Consider the following 13,576-nt stretch of genomic DNA (forward strand, 5'->3'; position numbering starts at 1 on the left):
ATTTTAATGGTTAATTTACAGCCTTCATAGTGGCATGTTAGCAGTGGGAAAATGATGGTCCTTCTTTTTGAGGTGTGCTGTGTTTTGCTCCACTAAACTAGTGATTAAGAGATTATTGTTTGAGAAACTCCTGGAATAGTTTTGGAGGCCTGTCCTTAGAGAAGAGAAGCAAAACCTCATTCAGCCTCACACATATTGATTTTGGAAATGGTCCCTGTTGCATAAAATCTCCCAACTCTTGCCCAGTCATCCCTCAAAAAGTGCTAATTGACCTGAGTCTTTATCGTGTGCCATCTATTTTGCACTGGTAAAAGCTTTCATCTGTCTTCATACAATATCTTGCCTTCTAGAAAAACTGACCACATTTCTCACCCGAAGTCTCATTTTGTTATTATCTCCCATTTGAGCTGTGGTTTCAAGGTTCTGATCATCTTTATCTTTCAAGACCCTAATGACTGTTTATTGGTATTAGAAAGCTACATTAGTTTCTGTGCTCCAGTAACTGAGAGCAGTGCCATCAACAATGACATTATGCCCTCCAGCAAATGCGCAAACTGAAAAGTGGGAGGTCCTGTGTGACAAGGCTTCAGCTGTGTCATTCCTATGATTACAGATGGGTCTGAAACTTTTTTAATTTCTAAGCTTCCTTACAACAAGCAATAATCATTATTTCCACAGTGAGAGCACAATAGCAGGATATACAGTTTGTTAATTATTCAAATAATTTTTTCACCCACGGAACAACAAATATCATGAAAAATAAATGTAAGTCAACAGGGTAACACATCAGAGTAGCAGCGCATACAAGCTGTTAGCATGGGGCCATCAATCCTTTTTCTAACATTTACCAAGTTCCTACTGAAACAAATCTATGGAATGAAGAGACATTCCCTCTCTACAGCCCTAAAGCTCTGTCAGTGCACCCCAAAGATGGTGCTAGCTCATTTTTTGTATTGTAAACACCTGTGAATTCCTGAACTCATGGTAATGAATTGTAATTAGAATTAAACAGAATGGTATTAGCAGCACACAACATGTCTCAAATAATCTTTGATGTTTCTTATATTTTCCCCTTTTTCTCTCTGTTTCCTCTTTAGGGAGAAAGGAAAAAAATCATTATTTTTTCTACCAGAAAAATCTGTTGAGGGGTTTTCCACAAGCCACCTAACCAAAAGCAGACGCAGCCAGAATCAGGTGACTTGTGATGACTTGTGAAAACAAATTTTGAAGGCAAGGTATACAGGCTATTACTAATTGCACTCATGAGGAATTTATGTCTTTACCCAAGGCCCATCTTTCAGAGAAAGTAGTATGTATAAACCTGTGTTGTGTGACAGACCAAAAAAAAAAAAAAAAACCCACAATGAAAACTAGCTTTTTAAAGAGTAAGACTGGAAAAACAAAAAAACATTTTCACCATTCACCAGAGTTGGTGAAAAGAGAGAACAGGAGAAGCAATATTTGAACCATAAGAGTTGACAGAAAAAAAAAATAAATATACTATTTTACTGTCTTCTATAAATTTACATGTTGATTTATTCCAATTATATGCAAAGGACATTGTCCAAAATTTCCCAAGCAGTGGGATTATGGAAGAATGGAATAAAGGAATAAATTGTGAAACCCCTGAAGAACAGGCATCTGCTGATGACAAGAGACGCCCCTCCTCTCTCCAGAGCTGGACAGAGGGAGAAGGCACCAAAAGAACAGCTCCTGGCAAGTGTGCACAGCAAAGATGTCAAACAGCTGCACATCCCTGATGACCAGCAGGTTCCTGTGCAAAACCTGATTATGGCATGAGAAATGGCCTGTGAACTTAAAAAAAAAAATTAAAGAAGAGGTTCTCAAGTACTTCTGAGGTCACAAAACTGGAATTGACTTTCAAAAGGCTTAGACTGAAAAATTCTTCATTATCACTTTTCAATAATTTGAGCTGCTATTTTTCATTCTCAATCCCCCGAGGAAAAATGGCCTTTCCCACAAGAGAAACACCAATTTCATTATTAAAAGGTAAACTGACTGAACTTCATTTGTACCTTTGTGTTAAGATGTAGCAAAACTATAAGGAATTGAGATCTGAAAGACTTTTTTTTTCTACTTAGATCACTAATGCTCTTTCTTAACTTCAATACATAAATATATGGTGTGGCTACAGACATATAGTAGCGCATGTATGCCTATTTCTATATGCACACAGACACACACGTATGCACAGCCATTATGCTAAGGGAGATAAAAGGAATGGTTTGAATATCTGTCTGATCCAATTTACCTTATTTTTCTCTTCTGTATAGGTACTGAAGTCCCCAGATTAGATTTTACACACTTTCAAGATTCACATCTTTTTCAAGCTTTCTTCTTTTGCCTTCTCTTTATTTGCAATTAGCACCAACATAGCCTGCAGAATGAATTTATCTTAACAATGCAATTATGTGGCATGTACTTAACATGACATTAAGTACTCCTACAATTTATTGCTGAGTCCTTTGACCATTCCTGTGTAAGGCTGGTAACAGCGAAGTCAAAAGATCTTCGATAAAAGAAAATAGGTCCTGTTATGTTCTGTTACAGATTTAAATCAAGTAGTTCCTTTGAAGTAAAGGATTTATATTGACATAAAATCAATATAAGAATCAAAATCCAAGCCTATAAAATGTAAACTCTGTCCAAAATTGACACAAGTTATTTAACTCCATCGATTTCTTGGAAGACAATCTCTGAGGTGTGAATGGGAAGCACATTTTCTTTCAACATATTCTTGAAATGCTGCCTGCTGGTCTTGGCTTTCTGGGTTTTTTTTTACTTTGGCAGCCAGTGAAAAATGGTTAATATTGAGCTCATCATGAACTAAGGCCAAACTACCACATACCAGATCATTAACTCATCTTATTACTCAATTAAAGTTTTAGTCCTGAGAGAGGCTCAGCACTCTCAGATTTCTTACCTGCTTGCCAGGTGAAGGAGCCAACTGAAGTAAAATTATATCACTGAACTCCTGCACCACACCTGTTTTGAAGCTCCCTGCAGTACCTCAGTCATTGCAGTTGTTTGCTGAATTATGGGCACACTCTTGGCTCATTTAGGAAAGGTATAGGATTAGAATTTTCAATGGGCTCATCCTACTTTGTGGGACTGTGGATGCAAGACAGGCACCATCCTTTCAAAGTGGTTAAGCTGGACCTGCAACTGCCTTCTCCATGATAATTATGAACTGTAGAAGAGGCTCTAGGCATTACAAACTCGTGGGATATGTGAGAGCTCTGAGTGGGTTGGATCTATATTTAGTCACATAGAAATTATTTTTAAGGCATCTACAAGGCTTTACTTGTTAGGAAGAATAGTAAATATTTCCAGCTTTAGTTGGTTGCCCATGCACAGGTCTTTAATACTGCTCTAGATGTCTCAGGCTGTCTTAACTGGAAGTCAGAAGTATGAATAACTTTTGGGTTTGGGGTTGTCTGCTAGCTTTATGTGGATATCTCTCAGATACAATAAGGTACCTACCTCAAAAGTTATTAATGCTTATTTTTAAATTAATATATCAGACTTTTCCAATATGGAATTCATGCCATGTCTTTGTCTATCCATAATAGGATAAGTAAATCACAGTGACTACTTGTTATTGTCTGCAGGTTCTTCACTTTTTCTAGGTGACATTTAGACAGCAAAAGAAGAGAATGTGATTCCTCTCAATGTTTCCAGAATGAGGTTTGTGAAAACCTGATTTTTTTCTAAATATTTAAATTATGCTCTTGGAACTTGTGGGGAATTTCATAAACTGTGATGCTCGTGATGCAATCCATCTTCTTCACCCTTTCTCAATTTCTCTAATAGCAGTTCCTCTACTTGCAAAATGAGGAACCAACAACCCCTCTTTTAGGACTTAGAAAATATATGTAGGAGGTAAGAGTTAGTATCCATACAGACTTTCTCTAGACTCATAGTATTTACTTATTACAAGCAGTAACTCATTAAACTACACAAAAACAATGCAACCATCTTTCTCTGTGCAAAGAAATTGACCTGGTATAAATATTTTGGCACTGTTTCTTGGGCAAACACTGCACTCCATGCTACAATGTATTTTTGTCTCAAATAGGGTGACTGCAACAGGGATTCTTGGCAGGTCCAAATTGAAGGGAAATGAGGAGCAAAGGTACTCCTGCATCAGCATTAGATGGATAAGGGCATATTTCTGAGTCATGTGAAGTGGATACAGGCCATATCTATATAATTCCTTCCTTCAGTCATTCATATGAAGCTGCTTTTTCATTCAGGGGTAGAAGACAGCAATATACAATCCTCTAAATATTGGTTCTGAACATTTCTCTGTGTAAAATTCTCACGGAGAAACAAATGAGTTCTGACTCTAATACTGTCCAATTAAAAATAATTCTCAAATTACAAGTAATTCTAAGGTAAAAGCGTATAGGAGTCCTGACTAACACCATATTCTGGTATTTAACTTTCCCAGGGAAAACAACTGGCACAATTTCTAAGTATTATGAGTGGAAGACATAAGCTCCTACAGTCCCCAGCATCCAGGTCTGCTGAGCACAATGCCTGTTATATGTTTCTGGCTGCCTTCAGGAATAATACTGAAGGCATGAATTTAGGAAGAGGGAAAGAAATGAAAAATGTATAAACACATTCTTTAAAAAAGAAGTTAATCTCTGCTAGAAGGCTGGTTCATATGCAGACAAAAATATGAGAATACAAGGAACTTCTTACACTATTAAGCCCCATCTCATTTTATTGTAGGTAATCAGTTTATAAGACCTGATACATAATCCCATCAATTACTGTCTTAAATGTAGGTAGGAAATACTTACCTGAACATTAATATGCTAAAGCTTCAAAAGGACTGGTGATATATATTTACCTTATGAGGGAACTGTCTATTTGACACTTGCAAAAGCACAGGGAAAAATAATCAGTGTTCAAGTACTTCAACATCCGGGTCATTTATCATTCATTTATCAGTTTTGGGGCTATAGACACTGGTATAAAGGTATAGACTAAAACAGATCTATTCATAATTCAGTTGTGACAGAAACTCAGTGCTAACGGAAATAGGTAAACACAGAATAATATGCTTTTATAAACTGTGTAAGCAACTGGAGATGAAGGAAATTTTTGCTTCATTACCTCAGCAGTTGTGATCTGACCTTTTGGCTGCAGTTGGTAAAAAATTCTTTGTTCTTCTTTGCATACCAGGAATTAACATTTTTTTAAACTCCCTGATCTCAAGCTTAGTAGATTGCAAACAGTTTTTCAATGTCACATTTCTATAAGAGTATTATAGAACAGAACTAATTGCTGCCTGTAGTGGATGCAATTCCATTCACAGCAAGATAAATTGGATTTCTAAACTGTGGTTTCCATTGTGTTACCTCCATGTATCATAAGAGTTACGCTGATGGGCACAGCAGTGACCCTACTTACTATTATACACTGCTTTATGCACAAAGCATCATCTTATTTTGCTCACCAATAGAAAAGACAAAAGGAACTCCGAAGTACAGCTGTAGACTGCCACCTGTTGGAGAGGATTTAAACAGAGTTACAGTATTGTTTAGGCTGGCACAAAGATCTCACACTGCTATGTTCACCACTAAACCATATACCCAAGTGCCACATCTACATATCCCTGGGCAGCTTGATCCTCAACATCTAGCCTTTTCTTTCAGTGAAGAACTTTTTCCTAATACCCAACCTAAACCTCCTCTGAAATAACTTGAGGCCATTTCCTCTGGTCCAGTCACTTGCTACCTGGGAAAAGAGACTGATACTGACGTCCTACAACCTCCTTTCAGGCAATTGATGCATACTGTCCACTAATCAGACCCTTCCTGGAGGAGTAGAAAAGATAACTTCTACTCATGGATTTAATGATCATCCCATTTCAATGCTGGAACTGTATTTTGAATACTAGGACCAATAAATGATTTGACTTCTTTTTCTTTGATTCTCTGGATGGAAGAACAATGTTTTTCTCAGAAAGAATTGTAACTCTTAACATTAAAAAAATGTACCAGGCAAATTTTTAATTTTGATATTTCACAAGCTTATACTGTAATTGAAAGAAAGGAAGAAGCAAGAGGAAATAAGTAGTCCTCGCTGTTCTAAAATGTCCAGGGAGAAAATTAAAAAGAATTAAACCTTCTGACTTGGGAGGCTAAGAGGTTTGAAAAAAGGTGACAGAGTTTTGAGGTGATGTGACCCTGGTAGTAGGAACAATATTTATAAATTTATTCATTAACAATCTGTAAGATGGAACCAAGAAAATCCCCACTGATTTTTTTAATGATGCCAGACTGGGAAAAGGTGCTGATATACCAGAGGGTCATGCTGCTGCTCAGAGGTACCTTGACAGGCTGGAGAAAAGGGCAGAGGAGCCCCAGCAGGTTGAGCAAAGGGAAACGCTGACTCCTGCACCTGGGGAAGAATAACCTCAGCTAGCTGGAAAACTGCTTGACAGAAAAATGCCTGGTGATCCTAGAAGGAGCCAGGCTGTACATGGGCCAGCATTGTACCCTTTCAGCAATCCAGGCAGACAGCCACCTCAGTTCCAAGAGCCTTGGAGCCAGAGCCTTGCCAGTAGACAGAGAGGTGATCCTTCACTTCTACTCAGCCCTGATAAGACACCCTTGGAGTGAGTGGTGCAATTCTGGGCTCCCAGTTGGTCCAGTCCTGGGCTCCCAGTACAAGAAAGGCAGAGGCACACTGGAGCAATGTGCTGTGCTCCAGAGAAGAGTCACAAAGATTGACAACAGGATTGGAGTATCTGTCACATGAAAAAAGGCTGAGAGAGCTGGGACTGTTCAGTTTGGAGAAGTGAGGATCCAGAAGGATCTTATCAATGTGTACCAAGACATAGTGGAATGGATTAAAGAAGATGGAGTCCAGCCCTCTCTGTAGTGACCACTGACAGGACAAGAGACAATGCACGCAAAGTAAAACCCTTGAAATTTTATCTGAACATAAGGAACTGTGAGATAAGTAAAATATTGGAACAGTTTGTCCATAGAGGCCATGAAGTCCCCATATATTCCATACACAAAACCTCATTTGACACATCCCTCAGCAACCTGTTCTGGTTGCCCCAGCTCTGAGCACAGGGTTGGACTTGGGACGTCCAGATATCTCTTCCATCCTCAGCAATCTGCCATGCTTAAAAGATCGCTCAATTGAAAATCCAAATGATGGTGGCTTTTTTATTAGAAGCAAGTGCTGTTTTGAAAGATTAAGGTTGCAATACTGCAATTCCACAAAGAAGTTACTAGTTCAACACAGAATTAAAAAACATTGCATCTGATTACGTGTAATAAGATACATCTCAGGGATTTAAATTCAAACCTGTGGTTGGAAAAATTTATATGAATAGTATAATTCAGACCATGATTTACAGTCAAATGCACCAATGGACTATGAGATTCCATTTCAGCTTAAAGCAGAAATTATATTTTGAGCCCTTGTATTAAGAAAGAAGTTCTTGAAGGATCAGATGACTCAAAGGATTATCAGCAAGGATAAAGGACTCTTGGTTGTCCTGGATCACACCGAACAAAATTCCTTATAATTTCATATCTAGGTGTCAAAGTAGAAAATGTCTTGAAACTCTCACTTTGTATGAACACTGGCCAGTGCCTTGACAACACTTTAGCATAGAGTGTGTGAATATCAGAGCTCATTCAACACCAGCTGTGTAGGCAGAACATAATTTACCTGCAGCTAGTAGGAAATATTTTAAAAATTTATTTTTCTTTAACGCTAGTGTAAATGACTTTCAGTTTTGTGACAATGAAAATCCAATTCAAGAGGAAGGTACATGAGGAAGCTTAGGGGAGCTGTGAGGAATCAACAGAGCTTCAAGGAGCACTAGTAAGGGGCTGGGAGCAGTAAGACAGACAGTTGACAAGCACTTACAGGCTTTCAGAAGGGTTTCTCTGTTGCTCCTGGTGCTGGCACAAGGCTCAGACCAAAAGTAGACAAAATAACTGGGATATAAGTAGCTAAATTCCCTCCTGTTGGGTTCCCCTCCAGATTATTTTCTTTGTATGAAAGACACACTTCCCTTGTGATAAGACTTGATAGAGCCCTAACTGAGCTCAGTAATTAAATCACTTAGTTCAGTTGAAATAAGCTTGATTCACCTAAAATCAATTAAAAATATGAAATCATAGAAGATTGGGCAAGGTACTCTGAATTGCCACCTGCATTGTTATCTGTGGTATTTTACATTATAATTTGCTTACTTGTGCCAGTTCTGTGGTGAACTTCCTTTCTGCTCTGGTCTGCTTTTCTTACTCAAATTGTCCATAAATCATTGCAACTACTGCAATAAAATTTGACTTTCATAGTTCCAGCTGAAAGGGCACAAAATTCCACAAAGTTCACTTAGCGTGTCACCTGGATTTACTTTCCCTGATTCGTGTGGGAAAAACACATATCTCCCTGATGTTCCTCACCATCATTTAGACACATTTTAATGTCACCTGTGTCAGATCAATTGTGCAGAATTCTTGTTCAAATCATGGATCACCATGACAAAGACTCTTCCTGCCTGAGAAAAAGCTCCAACAAGTGTGATTTATTATAACTTTATCAACGTGGCTCAGATTTTTCCACTCAGTACATGTGTGCTATCTTCTAAGGAGCCTGACTGTGGTAGGTACAGGAGAACCTGTTAGTACTCTTGCCAGTTATTGTTACCTAAACATACTTAGCTCCATGTCAGACAAAGAATTAATGAGCTATAATTTATGCAAATCACATCAGAGGTCAAATCTTGCTCCCAAATTCATGAAGAAATCTCACTAAAGTAGAAGTAAATTGAACATGTGACTAATGAAATGCCTGACTGGAATGGTGCTCAATGTCTCCAGGCTGTGAGTGCTCAAGATGCATTTTGACAATTCCCTTAATAATATGCTTTAACTTTTGATCAGACCTGGAGTGGACAGGAAATTGGACTAAGATGATCACTGTAGGTCTCTTCCAGCTGGAATTTTTCTGGTTTGTTCTGTTCTATTTTAGTCTTCCTTAGCCAAGTCTAGTCTAGTTTATAGATCCTATATTTTTAATGTCTGTGTTTCAGACCTTTTGGTCTAAAAATGCTTTTAACTTCCTCTTCTCTTTTTCAATCTGTCTCCCACAAACTCTGGCCTCCTTGTGCCCATCACTCCAGACCACTGTGGTTGTCACCATATTTCGCATTTCTTCTGGATCCTAAGGGAAGATTCAGTTTGGGGTAACTCACACCAGGATAAATGAGGTCAAAACAGACTACTACACAGGACTCAGGATAGTTTCAAATGGAAAATGTGAATAATTTCTGAGCTGGGATTGAGACATACTGTGGTAGATGTGAGACAGAAATAGTGAATGTTGCTAGGGATGAAGGCAGGTTATGGTGAAAGTGAGGAAGTTGATGGGTGCAAGGTGGCCAACATGCTGAAGTGTACTGGGACAATGTGGAAAATTCCTTTTCATAGCAGGTCTCCTGGGTGTCATTTGTGAGTGTGACAGCAAAAAAAAAACCCATATATTCATCAAAACAAGGACAGGACACTATTTTAAAAAAAATGTGCTTCTTCTGTATGTTTGGGGCAGGTTTTGCTGGTTTTGTTTTTTCTATTTAAATTTTCAATAAAAGAAATTTATGTAGTGTGTTTCAAAATCACATAGATAAACAAGATTGTTCACGACATTATTTTGAGGGGTTGAATTTTTTTTAATAAATCTTGTTTTGTCATCCTGGCCTGTATCAGCAATAGTGCAGCTGATCTCCATGATTTTACAGGTGATACTCCATGATCTTGCAAGTCTTTTTTATTCTAAATGATTCTATGATTCTATAACATCTATACACTTGTCCCCATAAGAAAAGCAATGCAAATATATGAGAGTAAAATATTGTTTACAGGCACGGTTATGTATATAGATGACAGTAGAGAAATACAAATATGGTTGTTTTAGCCAGAACATTAAATTCTACTCTGTAGTGATATCTCAAAGTAAATTAATGGGTATGAATTTTGTCCAAACTCATGGCAAAGCAAGTTTATGACAAATTACAACTGAGACATTTTAATAAAACAAAAGATACCTCTATTCCTCTTTAAATGTTTGGCAATGTTAATTATTTTTAAAAGGCAGAGAATAACATAAGAAACCAAGATTAGAAATTGCAAGAGATAATTTGCTATTGCTTAACATAAAAGCTAACCACTAAGGCTGTTTCCTTTGTGAGTATGCAACTGTGAGCCTCGATCTGTAGGGGTTTCCCATCGCACAAGTTGGTCATAATAATGTGTACACAGGATTCACAAATATCAAGCCCACAGAATTTTTATTAAAAACTAATTTTAAGGTATACACTTGTGATTATTAAAGCAAGAATAAATCTGCATATAAACACATACACAATTTTGTACACATATATATATTTGTAAGTTACTTTGAATTGCCACGAGTCAAGAACAAGTTGTTTAATTATTTATATGCATGCTTATATAAATATTTTTCCTTCAAATTGTTACCCATATAGTCCATTTAGCTGCTCCCAGGAATGGGGACAAAACAAGCATGTAGTTAAGTTCACACAGGGGTACTTCTTCGAGAAAAGCTCATTTTGGGAAGACAGTGACTTACTTTTATATCCTTAATATGAATACATAAGTGGGAGTAGGACACCAGTCCTGGTTGCTGAGTTCTGCTTTTTTAGGAGGTCAGTTTGTAGGTTACAGCAGTTTCTTTGTTCTGCAGGTTATGGCAGGTTCTTTTTTTGTGCTTATCAAGCATGCTGCAGAGCCCCAGCTGTACCTATCAAGGCCAACCCAAGCTCCCACTTGTGCTTGTCAAGGATGTTCCAGATTCTCAGGCTACCAGTTCCTACACTGGCAGAGATTTGGTCTGTCAGTATTTTAGTAGATGTCTTCTGTCAGTAATATCGCCCATAATAACCAGGTCACCTTTATGGCTGCTTTGACAGAGTATATCTTTTCACTGATGTTAAGTTGGTAGTACACAATGAGGAAAAAACTGGAAACTGAATGTATACTACTTTGTTTATATAAGGATTTCATTTCCCTATCATCTTATCACATCCTTGATGCTGAACTTTCCCATTACATCTCTGATTTACAATACTTGAACCTTTAGTGGGCTCATATTGAAGAAAATAAAATATAAAAATTTACCTTTGTAAACTTACCACTCCACAAACCATTCACACTCCAGCACAGGTTCCTTTAGAAATAATAAATATAGCTTTCAGCTCCATCTGATATTCTGGGTTTATGCAGAAATCGGGCTGAAGAGCTAGTTTTGTGGTAAATTAAAAGTAATGTGCCACACAAAACTTTTAAAAATAGTTGTGTCACTGAATAGTGTTAGCAGCTCCTATTGAGGGTCAGAAGCACTCTAATCTTCCAGCACTTGTTTTATCACATATGTTTATTTCAATACAAGTCTTAGACTGCAGTTGTGATTTGTCTCCGGTGGGTCAGACTCGCAGAAACATACACAAAACTGCAATGCGTGCCTGTAGTCAAAAACTTCCATGATCTAAAGCCCCCCAAAACAGAGATAAAGGTTTCAGAAAGCCTCATGACATCCAGGCAAAGTTAGTGTGACAATAACTCTTGTATACCATGTTACTTTAGTATCCTAATGTTTGGGCTGGGATTTTAATTAGTTAAATTAATAATTCTGTCATTTCTTTGTGACCTTTATGGACTAACTGCTGTTCAACAGAGAATATCACATCAAGTTTATTTCCACTCTAGCAGAAAGGTTCAGATTTTCCTAAGATATGATATTTGCTTCATGCAAGGAAAAAGTGATTGCAATAAAATAAAGGAATAGATATAAAAGCATGATAGTAAGAATCTGTGTGAGACTGAAAAACAGAAAGTGAAAAGAGGAGGTATTTTATCTTATACATTTTATGAAAAGGAAACTTTAGTTTAAACAAGTTTAAAATAAAGAAAAAAGAAACAAAACTTTTAGAAAAGTTGTAATAAGAAAGGAAAATGAACCTTTTTTTTTAATCTGACCAAATGGAAACTGGAATAAAAACCTAACTGTGATTTTTATTTTCCAATTTGCAAAATCTCATTCAGCGAATTAGCTTCAAATTAATTGAATAGTTTATATGCTACTAACAATAATGTCCTGTGGTTACACAGCCAAATATATCCTTAAAATATTGGACAGATTTTATATTAGAGCCATAGCCATAACAAATTTCAGCAGATGGAGAATCCTATTTTTAATCAACAAAGCACTTAACAAGGAAAATGAAATCAACGTCTGAGCACTTATGCTGTAGCAATTTATGTACATTTTACACTTCCTGTGATGCACCCAAATGACACAATCCAAGACTATAACTTAATTTCTTCAGTAAATTGTAGATGAGTAAGTGCAAAAAGATCCACAAGCCATTAATTGTTTAACTTGTAGCATCTAACATGACAAACAACACAGAGCTGATGAAGTGGAAACACAAAATCCAAACAAACATCAGCTGTGCCAAAAGGTAAAGTCCGGACATAATAGTCATAACAGCATAGTGCATTTTGCATGAAAACACACAGAAAATTCCATAGAAGTTTCATAGAAGCATTATCAATGTGACAAATCCTTGTCAAAATGGTACCAGAACTCTTTAAAGTTCACAAAAGCAAAGCAGATTATCACAGTGGAGCAAAACATATCATGGCCCAGGGCTAAATGACAACTTTTCTGACAGCTGGATGTTCCAGAGGAAGAAGTCCTTTCAAGGATGTGAAGGCACACTTGCCTAATGGAATTTAGTATCCAGCTCCTACTGTGAACTAGCTGGAAACTAGAAATTCTGCTTGACTGGAAATTATTTTTACTTTTCTTTTAAATTTGTCCTGAAATGTAAAGAAAAATATTTTCTGTCCCTTTCCTCTATGGTAGGAGTATTTTCATTTGTCTTTAGAAAAAAAAAGGAATGAAAAACAAAAAAGTTATTCAAGTTTTCTTTTTTAGTTACTTTAAAACTACAGTGGACTAAAAAAAAAATAGGAGTTTAGGAATCTGGGGTTTCTCTAAAATTAGAAGGAAAAGGAGGTTTTGTGGACTGTGGGTCTGCGCACTTTACTGCAGAACACTCTGAGATTAGTTAAGCCCAGAAGTCCTTCTTCAGGGAGCACAGCAGTCAGGGATTTGAGAACAATGATATGACTGAATAGTGCTTTCTGGGGGCGAAAGAAAATAAAATTGATTTATTTATTGCAATGGGCAGAAAATGAAATTTCCAATAACAAGTCAGTTTTGATCATGATCTCTGTTCATTATTTATTTCAAAAGCTTGGTTTCGGCTTCTTCTTTGACAATTTAGGATGATGTCAGTGTCCTTTTCCTAACAAGACACATTTCTCATTGGATAAACTAACCCTTATTCTGTCCTTTATACAGCCTGTGAGAGTTTAAAAATATTTTTCTCACTGCAGTCAAGGTAGATAGGCCCTGCTATGAAAATATGCATCTTAAAATTTCCAATCCAAATTTAAAATACATAGCCACCAGAATCTTTGCT

The sequence above is a fragment of the Geospiza fortis genome, unplaced genomic scaffold (genome assembly GCF_000277835.1).
Source record: "Geospiza fortis unplaced genomic scaffold, GeoFor_1.0 scaffold166, whole genome shotgun sequence".
Lineage (NCBI taxonomy): Eukaryota > Metazoa > Chordata > Aves > Passeriformes > Thraupidae > Geospiza > Geospiza fortis.